Source organism: Dipodomys spectabilis, unplaced genomic scaffold (assembly GCF_019054845.1).
Source record: "Dipodomys spectabilis isolate Male_0828 unplaced genomic scaffold, ASM1905484v1 ptg000174l, whole genome shotgun sequence".
Lineage (NCBI taxonomy): Eukaryota > Metazoa > Chordata > Mammalia > Rodentia > Heteromyidae > Dipodomys > Dipodomys spectabilis.
This window is the reverse complement of record NW_024870851.1, coordinates 6,977,006-6,982,341: the sequence shown is the minus strand read 5'-3', so window position 1 is coordinate 6,982,341 and position 5,336 is coordinate 6,977,006.

Here is a 5,336-nt window from a genome sequence, read left to right as displayed (position 1 = left end):
CCTGGTCACCATGGTATTGCAGTTCTGCTCTCCATCAGAGCGGAATTGATTTGTTGGTATTGTTTTGTTCTTTCTTTCCTTTCTGGCCTTCATATTCTGTTTCCTCAGTGTGTTAAGTGTATTTGCTGGCTGCAGTTCCTTGAATTGGCCACCTGCAAACTGCTCGCTCTAATAAAGACACCTTTGTCACCTTTGACGGTGCCTTCATGGACTTCTCAACGCTGAGCTTATTTCAGAATCATGAAAATCACATGCATCAAAGACTCCATGGAAATAAATTTATTACAAACCTACAAACAGCACAATAAATATACTATATTACAATAGTGGTTCATATATAGTACCTACACATTGAAAAATTGGAAAAGAACTGGAAAAGTAGGCAATGTGTGAGGATGTTAATTAAGAACTTCTTGTTTTTAATTTCTAATGAGTACAAACTAAGTATACAAAACAATGACTTTTTAATTATTGTAAAAATGTTGTACAGCGGGGTTACAGTTACATGAGTAGGGTAATGAGTACATTTCATAGTGAGCATTGTTACCTCCTCCTTTAGTTTGCCCTAACCATTGTGACATCTTTAAAATGTATTTTTTGTTATTGTAAAGGTAATGTACAAAGGGGTTACATTTTCATAGTCAGATAATAAGTAAATGTACTTTTGTGACATTTTCAAACTGTCATATGCGGTGTACCTAGATCACATTCACCCTCTGAGAACTACCTTTTCAAATTTACATTATTATATGTAAGTAGTTGTACAAAAGGGTTTCAATTCAATATGGTAGTTTATGAGTACAATGCATCTTGATTCATGTCACTCATATCGCTCTTTCCCTATCTGTCTGAACTCTATTCATCCTGAGAACTATGTTTAAAGATAAATTTTTACTTGTTGAGTAACAAGAGATACCAGAGAGACAATGTTTTTCTTTTTTCTTTTCCAAATCTGCCTAATTCAGAGGCTAGAAATATGCTCAAGGTATAAGTCAAGTGTGTAAGACATGCTGGAAAGCTGGAAAGAATCCTTCTATACTCGTGACAATCATTGCTCTATTCTTTTCATGAGGTGAGTCATTGGGTACCCTCTAATCATTGTTTAGTTACCCAGAAAACAATCGAGTACTTGGGCTCTGTCCACTGTCCTCTTGTTTATGTAGCTCTCTTGGCACTCTCCTTTTTTGTCCTTGTCAGTTCTACAACTTTGACCTGAGGGTCAGTTTTTCCCCCCTTTGAACAAGTTGCTGTTTCTACAACTGCTGTGCAAAGATTTCATCATTTTGTAAGGACTAGTTTGTCCTGATGTGGTACAGGTACTTCCCTTCCAGGGATTCAGCAAAGCATAATAATATGTTTTCTCCACTCACACATTGATTCAAACATGCATTATGCATGGTATTCTGGGGATGTTGGAAAACAAAACAGCCTGGCCCACATCTTGACCTTAAGAGACTTAACCTTGTAAAAAATAAAATGAAAACTACATGCACTAAAGGATATGGAATTGGATTACCCAATACAATAGCCACTAGTTAATTAGTTATTGAGCATTTGTAACATGTCTACACTAGACTCAGAAAGACCATTATTCCAGGTTTTCTCTCATATGTTGTTTGGGGGAAAATTAAAAAATGAAAATAGAAGAGGATCAGGCTTATACAGAAAATGAAGAAATTTGGGGAGGAGAATAGAGGGAGAGAGTAATGGGGGAGGGATATGATCAAAGTACACTAGGTACATGTACAACTAATATACAGCTAATATACACTGATTAAAAAGAAGAAATATGGCTAGACCTAATTGAGATGAAACAGAAATGTGAAAGAAATACTAGATTTCTGAGATTTTATGTGGAAAATTAATCAAAATCATCTTATTTTGTACTGGTTACATGTTGGTATGATAATGTTTTGGATATATTTGGTTGACGTGTAAAACTAAAATTAATCTCACCTATTTCTTTCACATTTTATGTAGCTACTAGACAGTTGAAAACTGCTTGTGTGGCTTGCAGTAATACTATTGGCCAGTGCTTTTATGGCAGTGTAAAAGGGAAACAGAAGAGTGTTTCCTGTGTGCAGCAGGGCAAATAGACAGAAGCACAGTGAGCAGAAAACTTCTCAAGAGAAGGAGACACTTGAAATAGATTACATGGTTGAGAAGTGTTAGACTTGCCTAGGGTGAAATCTCGGCTCGCAGTAAGACACATGATACACAATGAGCAAGGCATGGTGGCTGACAGGTCAGTTCCTCTTCTTTTAAGTTAGTGCATAGCTTAGAAAAGAGAAAGAACCCAATACATGGTATCAAATTTACCACGATGTAGAGTATCAATGGGAATAGATGACTTAAAGCATGTTAAAATGATTTTTAACCTAAATGCCATTTCTTTGGCTACAATGCCAGACACACCATCATTAAAGTCTTTTTTCTCTATATTATGAAATAATTGCTTGTGACCAAGATGAATAGCAAATTCTGCACAGCACATATTCATGGAGATGGAAAGAAAGATTCATTTCTCAGCTGAGTTATTGCTGGATTTATTCCATAACTAGCTCTGTTATATTTTGTTACTGTTTTTTAGTGTAGGAGTGGGTAGGGGGACTTAGAAGTAGAAACAGACCACTGACTTCCCTTTTCCTATTGGAACTCTGTGCTCGTTGGTCTTTAGGCCATATTAAATGGCCTGTATCTAGCTACAGTGGAGTTATGCATGTCCCTGGAAACTGAAGCAAATGCTGAAGATGATAGAATTGCAATGGTTTCAGTCGTGCAGGACAAGCTTGGCATACCCCCAAGTTCTCATTAAAGCAGTCTGGTTTTACAGAAGGGCTATGTGACATCTGATAGCTAATTGAAATATTCCAAGAAACTAATATTAGATCAACATGTGATAGGTTATTTGGAGAGTAACTGACTAAAGAGATAATTGCAATTTCATACAGAAACTGGCTTCTACCTCAGACTGGAGCTTGCCACAAGATGATATAGTTTTAAGGGTTCTAGATAGGATAGTGACACCCTGTCCCCAACATATTCTCTCTTCTATCCTGATATTCTGGATGTAGGAATTTTAAGGAGACTTACTGTAGAGAAGGATAAAACAGAGGCTATATATGATGGTTGCCATGGTCCCACAGGTTTCTCATTGATATTTTCATGTCCCCTACCTCCCCTCTCCCCATGCACTGGTTTTCTTTTAAGAGAACTAGAAACTGGTATCTGTTTAGAGCCCTCAATCACCTCAAAGTTTAGCTTAGTCATTGTGTTTTATTATATTAAAATATCTAACATGATGAAGTGCTTGTTATGATGCTATTATTATTATTATTATTATTGCCAGTCCTGGGGCTTGAACTCAGGACCTGGGTGCTGTCCCTGAGCCTCTTTGTGCTCAAAGCTAGCACTCTGCCACTTGAGTCACAGCACCACTTCTGGCTTTTGCTGAGTGGTTTATTGGAGATTAAGAATCTCACAGACTTTTCTGCCTGGCTTTGAACTGCAGTCCCCAGATCTCAGTCTCCTTGAGCAGCTAGAATTACAGATGTGAACCACCTGGCTCATATTATTTTTTGTAATCCTCACAACATCACCACACATTAGCTACCATTACACTGTTAATTTAATTTCCTTATTTAATTATCTACCATAAAATTTAGGGGCTTATAGCAACAATACTTATTTATTATCTCTTGTTGTTTCTATGGGTCAGAAATTAATCTGGACTTGTAGACTAAGCTCTGGAACCATCTGAAGATTCATCCACTCACAGGTCTACTCAGTAATGCTGGTTGTTGGTTGGGGCTTCAGGTAGGATATCACACATAGCCTCTCCATGTGGTATGGGCTTCCTTACAACATGGTAGCTAGTTTCTAAAGGTAAGAATTGAGGGCAAAAAGGAGGAGGGAAGGAAGAATAGAGGGAGGAAGGGAAGGAGGGAGAGGAGAGAGAAGAGAGAGAGAGAGAGAGAGAGAGTCTAGTACCAGCAGATAGAAGCCTATTGTATTTCATGACTTAACCAGAAGCTACAACCTTTCTATCACATTATATTGATGAGGTAATTCCAAAGTTTAGCCCAGAATAATCTCTTGATGAAAAGACATTAATGTCACTTCATAAGGATAGTGTGTGGGGATGGTATATATATATTAGTGCAGCTCAAATTTTGGAAAATATAGACTACCACACACATAATGAATGTGAAAATTCTTAAGGAGGATAAATGAATTGCTTGAGATCATACAACTAGTAAAAAGAAAAGCCAAGATAGAAACCATTCTCTTAAAAAAGAAATCACTCTATTATACTATCTTCCACTCCATTTTTTCCAGCTTTACATTTTGAAAATGAGAAATTTAAAATAATCTGCTTGAATTCCTATGATGAAAGATGTGACTTTGACTTCATAGAACAGGGGTAGCAGATGGTAAAATAAGATAATAATTTTAATTAAGTACAAGAGCTAAATTGTCTTGTAAGGTGAATTCTTGACCTCAGTTTGTCCCAAAGTGTTTGTCTTTTTCTCCCACTGTACCCATAATTCACAAAGTGAGCACCCCAAAGTTCCATCTGCCCTCCCAGGGACTGCTACCATTTCCCATTACAGGACTTTTGAGAACATCATGATAAGGAAGCTCTGATTTCTCCCTCAACAGCTACTAGCTGAGCCAGAGGGGAGATGACTTTGCACAGAGATAGGGGAGCAAATACCTATATTCTATCTTTGGAGCAAACTTTGTGATGTCACCTATTTAAAGGATCACTGAGAGGACCAGAATTTAAGAAAGCTCTTCCTTCAACTTCATCTCTGTATCGTTTTATTTACTGTTGCTTATGTCAATTAAATACAGCAACATTATTCCTTCTATCCAACCCTTGTGCTATCTAGGATAAACCGTAACTCAGTGGGATCTCCAAACCCACTACTTTAGGGTTAGGAATAATTTTCCTTTTTCTTTCAAATAAACAAACAAATGAATGAATTAAAGGCGTAAACAGGAAGAAGCTCAGACCAATAATACAAGAACTTACATGCCAAACAAAAATTGGCTTCTAGGCTTCAGTGTAGATTGGCTGTTTATGGTTGACCTCAGGTTTTCTATTAAAACAGTGGATGGATGTTTCATTGGGGTACCACAAAAATGAGGAATGGTTTTTCCAAAACAAAAGTGGGCTAACTCAAAAGAAATCGCCTTGCTTTGTGCTGTTCAAAGCTATAAAATTAAAGTCTTCCCAGATGTCTCTTCATCAAGGTAACAATTGGTCACAGCTTCAGAACCCTTTCTAAACAAGCAATGTCTTGCTAAGACACAGCCTGGATCCAGGACCC